This window comes from Triticum urartu, unplaced genomic scaffold, assembly GCF_003073215.2.
Source record: "Triticum urartu cultivar G1812 unplaced genomic scaffold, Tu2.1 TuUngrouped_contig_10329, whole genome shotgun sequence".
Taxonomy (NCBI): domain Eukaryota; kingdom Viridiplantae; phylum Streptophyta; class Magnoliopsida; order Poales; family Poaceae; genus Triticum; species Triticum urartu.
Genome location: NW_024111184.1, coordinates 1 through 10,159, shown reverse-complemented (window position 1 = coordinate 10,159; position 10,159 = coordinate 1). Strand labels below are relative to the sequence as shown.

The 10,159-nt window shown below is 43.1% G+C and overlaps 1 long non-coding RNA gene across 7 annotated transcripts; it reads left to right on the top strand.

Moving 5' to 3' along the window:
* The first annotated feature begins 753 nt into the window (after positions 1-753).
* Positions 754-3,719, top strand: LOC125526502. Of its 7 annotated transcripts, XR_007291727.1 has the most exons (4): positions 754-1,925; positions 2,289-2,353; positions 2,649-3,262; positions 3,445-3,719. It is a non-coding gene; the product is annotated as an uncharacterized LOC125526502 (long non-coding RNA). The 7 variants fall into 7 exon arrangements; XR_007291726.1 differs by having other exon boundaries at positions 2,289-3,262; XR_007291724.1 differs by having other exon boundaries at positions 754-2,353; positions 3,128-3,262.
* Positions 3,720-10,159: the final 6,440 nt, after the last annotated feature.

Below are 10,159 nucleotides of genomic sequence, written 5' to 3'. Positions count from 1 at the left end.
TAACACTCAAGAATAGAAAGCAAAAATAAAAATTAAATTTTATTCATTGGGTTGACTCCCAACAAGCGCTATAGTTTTACGCCCTTAGCTAGGCATAAGATTTCAACGATGCTCACACGAAATATAATAATTGAAACACATAGAGAGCATCATGAAACATGTGACAAACACATTTAAGTATAACATACTTCTTATGCATAGGAATTTTATAGGAAAATGAATTATCAAAGAATGCAAAAACTAGCATATGCAAGCAAGAAGAAAGAAGCAAAAGCAGTCTCAACATAACGAGAGGTGATTTAGTAACATGAAAATTTCTACCGCGATATTTTCCTCTGTCATAATAATTATATGTGGGATCATATTCAAATTCAACAATATATCTATCGCATAACATATTTTCTACATGATCCACATGCATACAAAGTTGACACTCCAAACCCACTTTTATTATCAAATAAAGTCATGACATCTCCAAACCCACTTTTATCAAAAAAATCACAAGATTGATAATTCTCCAAGGTAGTGGGATCATTAATACCTAAACGTGACACTCTTCCAAACACATCTATAATACTTAAATAGTTCATCCCCACTATGGTATTTCTCTTGACATGCAGCCTATCCACATCAGCAGCATCGCCACATCAACGTTTAGTTAGAGGCTTACATGTGGGACCCACTATAGTACAAAACAACCACATAAGCTTCGGTTACTGCTGGTGGGACCGACCAGAGAGCTTCCCACGGACGTCTCTTTCCGCCTCTGGCAATTCCCATCGCACCCTTCCCAAACGCAGCGCCTCACCAGTTCCCCACGGCAGCGGATTTCCCCTCCCTCTTCATCTTCTCCAATCTCCATCAAATCCCACTACGCAATTACTCTATCGATTCAGTTGCTTACGATCTGGTATTTCTCTTTGGACCGCATGCGAATGCGCCCATATTCGCCATAGAAGAACCGACAGATAGCTCTCTCTGTTGAGAAGTGGACCAGCTCCGTTACCATCGGCCGTCATCTCAGGTATTTGGTGCCAATGCCCCTGACCGAGTTCTTCCCCTCCTCATTTTATCCATTCCTTTCATCCCCAGCACAGCAAGCTGTCCGCGTCCTGCTCGAGATTTGTTAATTTACGGCCCTGAAAAATCAACATGAATTTAAGCCTCGCCGTCGACGTGTGCATCCTGCTGGTATTACATGTACTGGATAGGGCGAATTTCAAGGCCTCTCCGTCGCCACTCCACCTCATGGCCGCATGCTCGGTGAATCTGAAACCGTTGCTGTCAATGTGTGCATCTCCTGTTGGTACATGTATAGGACAGGGTGAATTTTGAGCCCTCACAGTTGCCACCGCACCATCGTGGCCGGTTGCTCGATGAATCTGAACCCTGGTACATGTTCGGGCCTTCATTCGCTAGCAGCTCCTCTCACTCCTCGAGCATAGTGATGTGTTTATTAATCCCCAATCCATGGACTCTTGCATCTTGCTTTCTACATATTGAATTTGTTTATGCACCAGATTAGATTCAAGGCGTTTGGATTGAATTGTTGGAAGCGGTCAATATGTTTCTGTTCACAATTAATTGGCACAACATTGAACTACACACTTGATTTTATTTGTTGGAAAAAGCTATAAGCTGCAGGTTGCACTACTGTTGATCTTCTTTGAAAGTGGTCGATGGATGATCCCTGAGCCAGTCCTGTCCTCCTCTTGATCTGCCGCCTCCAATTTCTCTGTCAGGTTTGATGTACATTCAGATAGCTATGTTTATGATCTGGCATCTCCAATTTCTCAGGTTTGGTGAATATTCAGATAGCCATATCTATGCAGAATTTTACTCTTTGCTATGTTGTATGCAGGCAGGCAAATGCTACAGAAGCAGCCAAATTAAAACATGCATGTTCTCCACATTTTCGTCTAATGGTGATTATGTTGGGATTTCCTTTATTTATTGTATGAATGCTTATGGTGATATTGGGTTGTTTGTAGAGGCATCACTTGCAGATAGTTGAATGGAAGTATCAAATGTTTACTACATATTTTAATGGATCATGTCCTATGGGGCTATCTAGAGCTAGATTATGACAATACTGCTCCATGTCAACTTATTTAGGATCAATATATCACTACATACTAATAGTGACATTATGCCCCACCGAGATTAGACAAGAACTGATTATTATGGTGTTTTCCTGTATTATGCTCTTTTGATGTGCTAAAATGTTAAGCTACTATATTTGACTGATTCTGATACATTGTGCATCCATCCATTGTTCCATGTCCCAGGTTAACAAGAAACATTGTATTCCCATTGCTATTTAACTAGGATGTGTGCTCCTGTGGCATGATCTGTAAGTAGCCTCTATCTCTTTCGATCTATTTTTGTTAGAGATCTTGATGTATACACACAATAGGGAGTGCTGAAGTCACTGAAACCCCTGGCTACAAACAGAAGTTGCTGAAATTTTGCAATGATTTGTATTTTTTTTATGTTTCTGGTGGACAGATTATAAACATTGTGTGCTAGCTAGTAAACAAAGTAACCCAACCAATTTTGTAGCGAAGTGTTACTTGGTGCAGTCTAACTCTTTAACTTTTCTCTAATATTTTTTTCTTACTGATGTTTACTTCCCATACATGTAACAGTGTGGAGGAATATGCGAATTTATGTTTCTGAGGCAAGCCATATACATATTTTACTGGCAATCATCATGGCTCGCTTCCTTTCTTTGCCGGAATTCCAAAATAATTCCTCAATACTTCAGTCTATGTAAATGTTCCATGTAGATTTAAGGTAAAGATAATATACCATTGATGCGTAAAATAGATTATTCTATAATTCCATCATTGCATGGTCGAGGATAGATCACTGAAAATATGAAAAATATGTATGGCCTCTTAAGACAAAGACTTAAGTTTCCTGAACATCCATGTGTTGCTTTTGCTCATTTCATTTGTAGTCATACTGAAGAGTTCCTGGTGTCATAGGCTTATACAAATTTTAGGTTGTACAATTCAAATTATAAATAATAAAAGAGGTATGGAGTTTGATTCTTCTGCAAATTATTAGTCTCTCTATCAGTATTTTGATTTGCTTCGTTTTTATGTGGTCCTTGAACTATCAGCCCGAGGGTCTGAGCCGTAATATTCCTCTGCTATTCTGCATCTCCATCTGATGAACACCCACAACATGTTGTGTCTAGCAGCAGTAACAGCCGACTGAAGCGTCAGCTTGGCCAGGAGAAGGAGATGTTATGAAGGTAATGCACATATCAGTGGATGTTCATTTTCCTTCATTGTTGCAATCCATAATATTAGTCAGAAGAGGAGCTCGCAAATGAAACATGTAAGTTACAACTAAAGATTGTAGATATGTTTAGAAAGCGGAACCTTACGATTCTATCTGGACTAATGATATTTGTTTACCTACTGTTGTATGCAGATGAACCAAAGTAAATGCACATGTGAGTTATGATTGAGATTTTGCACAATCAAGACATGGGTAATAGCTAGGTGGTGATGTTTCAGTTGAAGCTTTGAAAGTTGGTCCGCAGATTATATTTTGTACGTCTATTCTCCAAATTTTGAAAGATACTTTATTTTGCGGGATAAATTTTGAAAGATACAAGTAGCAAGATCGATCTTTCATGTGTACCATTACAGTAATACAGTTCTAATGTATGTATGTCAAAAGAGAATCTTAATCATTTTGCTGTTCCTTTTAGAAGAGTTGGTTTGTGGAGTAAAACGTCAATTTTAAGCAATAGTTTCCGCAGCAACGCGCGGGGAAATCATCTAGTTTTTTATATTATTGCAAACATTATTATTAATATCATATCCATCATCAGGCATAAACAAATTTTCAAGATCATAAAAAGAATCACCCCAATCATGATCATTGGAATAAGTAGTGGACATATCAAAATTAGCATCCCCAAGCTTGGGGTTTTGCATATTATTAGAACAATTAACATTAACAAAATTTATAGTAAAATCATTGCAATCAAGATTTTCATTCAAGGAGCTATCATGAGTCACTTCATAAATTTCTTCATCACAATTTTCTGATTCATGAATCTCAAGCAAAACTTCATAAAGATAATCTAGTGAACTCAATTTACTAGCAATGGGTTCATCATAGTTGGATCTCTTGAAAAGATTAGAGAGTGGATGAGGTTCCATAACAATTTATTTTTAGCAAGCGAAGATGCAAGCAAATAGAGGACACATGGCAACACAAGCAAACATGAGATCTGATAAGAAAACGGTGAACGAAAAAGAGGGCGACTAAAACGGCAAATTTTTGTGAAGTGTGGGAGATGAAAACGAGAGGATAAAGAGAGAGAGATGAAGCTATCTAGCTTCTAACTATGGACCCGAAGGTCTACAAAGAACTACTCACGCATCATCGGAGAGGCACCAATCAAAGAGGCGGTCCGAGGGGCACCCGAGGTGGGCACAACCCACCGGGGCGCGCCAGGGCCTCCTGGCGTGCCCCGGTGGGTTGTGCCCCCTTGGGGCACCCCCCAGGTGCAACCAGGGCCCATCTGCTTCCTTTTGGCCCATAAAAATCATCGTAAAGTTTCGTGCCATTTGGACTCCGTTTGATATTGTTTTCCTGCAATGTAAAAAACATGGAAAAACAGGAATTGACACTAGGCACTATGTCAATAGGTTAGTACCAAAAAATGATATAAAATGATTATAAAACATCAAAGATTGATAGTAAAACAACATTGAACAATAAAAAATTATAGATACATTAGAGACGTATCACCTCTCCTCGACCTCACACCACAGTCGTTCTAGGCACTACCCCCCCCCGGCTATCCCTTTAAGGGTGGCCGACCTCCAGATCGAGCGCCAGCAGCTCCTGCACCCGACACGCCCCTATGATAAACACCGAGGCACTCCTTCCTCGGCGAATATGCGGACTAGCACCTCCGTGGTGGTGCGTCCTTTAATTGGGAATCAACTAACCAGGAATTGAAATCCAATGGGGCAACGGACCTGTAGTTAATGTGAAATAGTATATGAGGAGAAACCTTGTGCATCGCGAGTTACTAGGAACATCTAGTATCAGGATGAAGGTGCAGTAAGAAGTAGTCAGCAAGTGTCTTCTGTGGGATGAATACCATGCAAGAGGACACATAAGATTTGCATGAATTAGCGAAGAGGAGTAGCAGTTCCGATTGCCAGTGTTGTGTCCTCCTAATTTCCCGCCGATCTTCTTCGTTTTACTAGGGGACCCGATGTTGTTGAGGATGGTGGAGCCTTGGACGAACCCATGGCCAAGTTGTTGACTGTGTTGAAGTGGTTGTCTGTCGGCGGAGGGGAAGCAGATCGGATTCGGCGAAGGACGGCGTAGTGGGAACAGCTCAGGTGCGGTGGTCAGCGGTGACATTGGAGCAGTAGCAGTGAGGCGCGGGACGGCGTGGTTGAACTAGCTCGGGTATAGGTCACATCAGTGTCTTGGAGGCATCTCATCCTCAACTTCCACTATTATCCATGGAGAGTGTTGCGGTTGCGGTGGAGAACGACGTTGGGGTATCACCTCCGGCTTGATGATGGAGGGCGGAGGTTGATGGGTGGGAAGGGATGCTGGACAGAGGATGCTGGGGGTTTCACGGCTGGTGGAGAGGTAGTTTGGGCGCCCAAGGAGTATGAATGGGGAATCAGACGGGGGGAGGGGGAGCTAAGGGGCAACGATGTTTCGGTCTCGGATGCGCTTGTTTGAAATTTGGGGAAAGTACAAACTATGCCCCCTCTTAAAGTTCATACCTACTATGGGTCGGGGTAGGACGGTAATCCCAGGTGTCCCAAATAGTGGGAAGGAGCAATTTCGTCCGAGCTCATGTGTGTTTAGGCAGCCACAGTGTATCAATGTTTTTCGGAGTCGGTTGTGTGGAGTCTAGATGAAGTTACAGACCTACCCTGGTTTGGACCTTTGGACGTCGGGCCGCTAGGTTTCACGGGTCAGAGTTATAAAAGTAATTTCATTCTACCAAACATTGGTCTCGCGTGGTTTCAGGCGAGTAAGAGGCTCTATTTGGGCTTTGTTTGAAATTTTATAATAGAAGCATTCACGTTTAGATTACTCTTGAACTTTGAGAATTGACCTAAATAGACAACGTTAAATTTGACCTTGTATGTTTGAAAACCTCATTAACTTATGCGCTTCATTTTGAAATTTTGACTCTTGAAAATCCTTTAACTACGATTGTTTTGGAATGGAGGATATAAATCTGAATCTATTTTGTACACGACTATATATGCAACTATGTACAAAAGCAAAGCAATGATTGATGCCCCCTTAATTTAGGTATGATTTACAAATGCCATGATCTCGAATTCAAATAATTGAATGGAATTCATGTTGAATTCAATTTTTTAAACCACCTTAAGTTGAATTCAAATGTATGCTAGCTACTGTACATGGGGAGCTGGGGAGTGGTGGTATAGAAGAAAACACGCATGTAGAGTACAATGAAGCATGAAATCCAAAAGCAGTTATACCTCAGGTGGGCGAGATCTGGATTACGCGGGCGGGCGGGATCTACCCACACGATGGCAGCGAACATGGGCACGGAGGACCTTCATCCGTGCCAGCAACGGCTCAAAGAGGATGGTGCGCATCAACTTCCTCCATCGCAGACTACGACAACATCAACACTAGTCCTCCTCACCTCCCGCAGGGGACGGGATCCAGCCGGATCTTTGACCACCTGTGAGGAGAGAGATAGAGTGGACACTGTCATCTTGTATAGTTATGGAGAGGGTGAGAGAGCGAGACGCGAGAAACCCTATCAAACAAGAGGCTATATATACAATGGAGTAAAGAAATCTCTCCATAGCAGTGGTTTTAAATAGAATACGCCCATTCCCGGAAAAAAGAAACAAAAATTGGCGAACAAATCTTCTTTTAACGTACCAAGAAAGAAAACTCGACCAATAACACGCCCCCACTTCCAGGTCGATGTTTGTATCGCTCACGTGTGCTCCTCGACCCTCCATTATTAAGTGAACAAATTAATGTGTCAAATTATTACGTAGGTAAGCTGCCTCTTTGTGTACAAATGTGCTCCATCGTGTACTCACGAGTATCTCAGAGGCAGAGTGAGTGCGTGTACATTTCTTCTTGTACATCGTACTCCATTTATATCACTTCATATTGTTTGCGGGCATCCAGACCGCTGCCACGCCCGCTCCTGACCGCCCGGGAAACCTAAACCATATTCATCACCCGCGCGAGCTTCCTGCCCGAAACGGTCAGTGCCGCATTCATGCTCCGCCAGAGCGGACGCGACCTCTCACTAGCGTCGGCATTGAAGCGGCGCACCGGCCAAGAGAGCACTACCCACGCCGCTTCTCTGTGTTCAAATGTCACCACGGCCAGCCATAACATGCATGTAAAAAAGTTATTGGGAGTTCGTGCCACAGTTAGTTGTCCTTCCCCTCCTCATCGATCTCTTCTAGTAGTGCTAGTACTCCATCGCGGGATCCATTGACAAGCAGGCGGGAAAGTTAGAGTATACTCGGTTTGCGATGAGTGGCATGTTGAGTGACCGTGTGGGGTGGAGGAGGGTGAATCACGAACGCGACAGACGTGATTTAAAAGCTAGTTTTGCTCGATGGCATGATCCAACGAAACGAAACGTTGGTTTCCAAAAGAATATTCTGCTGCATGAGATAGATAGAGTGATGGTTTGCTTCTTCCGCCGAATAACTATACCGGGCCTATGTGATTTGATGGCTCATTGGTCACTATTACTGCGGCGGTAGAGCGTTGTAGAGCGCATGAACCCTTATTTATTGATTTATTTATTCTATGATAAAACTAACTTTCTCTACTCTTACACTGGAGGAGTGTGAAACATGGCAACCCAGTGAGTACATGGCCCACCTCCCACTATCACCATAGTCCTTGGACATCGTGCGACACCTCCGGTCCTTTTTTCTTTGCGTAGTAGTACATTTTATGGCATAACCCACCATACGCTCTCACATACTACCTCCATCATGGTTTATTAGTCCCCTATGTAATTTATGCATGATACTAGTATATGATACTCCCCACTATGGGTAACCTTATACGCATACAAAAAAGGAACGGAGGGAGTACGAAGCTTTATGGTTTTGTTTCATGTATGTATCCTAACTCCAAGGTTGCCTCGTTATAACATCCATCAAATACAAAGGAAAACTAACATGCATGCTGATGCATCTCAATAATTCACATATCATAGCCAATATTTACTTCACAACGACAAAAGTTGTGAGAGTGTGTACAAAAAAACTACTGATGGGGTCTCTACACCATAAACCCTAAACCCTAAACAGGATTTAATTTCCTGGCTAGGTAGAACCTGTCGAAGGAAAGAAGCCTGGCACCCTCGTATCATACGATGCTTTTGTGCAGTTCCATTAAAATCGAGCTAAGCATCCCTGTTGGCAAAGATATTGAAGAAATGTGATTAGAATAATAGTAGTGGTACTAGTTCATGAGACATAAACTCATCACAAATAGAAGACGGTAGAAGTAGAGAAAGATCCACATGGACATGGAGCTACTAGGGAGCTGCGGCAGTGGAGCAAGCCGGCTCCAAAAGGAATTATACTTGGGAGGTCGGGGTGTAGCTAGAAGGGCGGTTGGGTGGCAGCATCAGCCCATACCGCAGGGACCCCTGATCGGGATGCACCAATAGTGGGTTTTGTCCTTCGTCACTATCGACCGCATCTATGCAGAACATCGTCCCCTTCCCCCAGCGACGGGATGAAGTCGGATCTGTGACCAGTGGTGTGGCCACCGTTATTCTATGCTTGTGAAGAGAGCAACCCAAGCAAGCAGGCTTGTAGCTTGGGCTCCTGCTAATGTATATATAGTGGAGCGGTTTTCTTTTCTCTCCATATCAACCATTTTATATTGTGTATGTGTCATTGAAGAGTGAAATGATGGTTGCTTCGTCTGACTAATTTACTATGTGATTTGACTGCTCCTGAGTGGCCCCTACACGCACTCCACCTACGTGTACAAACATTCCTGAGTCTCACTTGTACTTATCTCTATTTTCTTGCATGACACATAGACAAGATGCGCATATAGAGGAATTTTGTTACTGCATGTTGTTACGTACTACTAGTACCTACTCCCTCCTTCTGGTTTACTACTAGTACTCCCTCAATCCTGACTTATTGGTACCTTTGTACTCAATTCATGGGCTCGTTTTCCTCAAGAAATTATCTTTACCAATTTATTAATATCGAGAACGCATGCGTGAACAATGGATGATTAAACCTTGCATGCAACATTTTGACAAAGCATTGACTTATGAACATGTGAATGTAAGGGACTACAACCTCATGCATGCATGCAGCAGACACAATACACATGGATGCAAAAACGCGTGCGATGCCCTAATGCATGCATGTTCGAGCACACAATGGAACACACATGGTCACGCTCAAGTGCTCAACCTACACGTGCATGCGCACACATACTCAGGCAGGGTGAGCTACTGACCGTATAAACACCGGAAAATATATATATTTACCACAATGAGCGTATTATGAAGCCCACTGACTGTATTTTTACAAATATACAGTGTCAGACAGTGCATTTATTCTTGGTGAACGTAGCATGCAATTTCAAAATATTTCCTACCAACATGCAAGATCTATCTAGGAGATGCATAGCAACGAGAGGGGGAGAGAGTGTCCACGTACCCTTGTAGACCGAAAGAGGAAGCGTTAGCTTAACGCGGTTGATGTAGTCGAACGTCTTAGCGATCCAACCGATCAAGCACCGAAAATACGGCACCTCCGAGTTCTGCACACGTTTAGCTTGATGACGTCCCTTGAACTCTTGATCCAGCAAAGTGTCGAGGGAGAGTTTCGTCAGCACGATGGCCTGGTGACAGTGATGGTGATGTGATCCGCGCAGGGCTTTGCCTAAGCACTACGACAAATATGACCGGATGAGTAAACTGTGGAGGGGGGCACCGCACATGGCTAAGAGAACAGTTAATGTGCTTTGGGGTGCCCCCTGCCCCCGTATATAAAGGAGGAGGGGAGGACGCTGGCCTAAGGGGGTGCGCCATGGGGGGGAAACCGACTAGGACTCCTAGTTCAAGTCGCCCCTCTTCCTTCTTTCGAAGGGG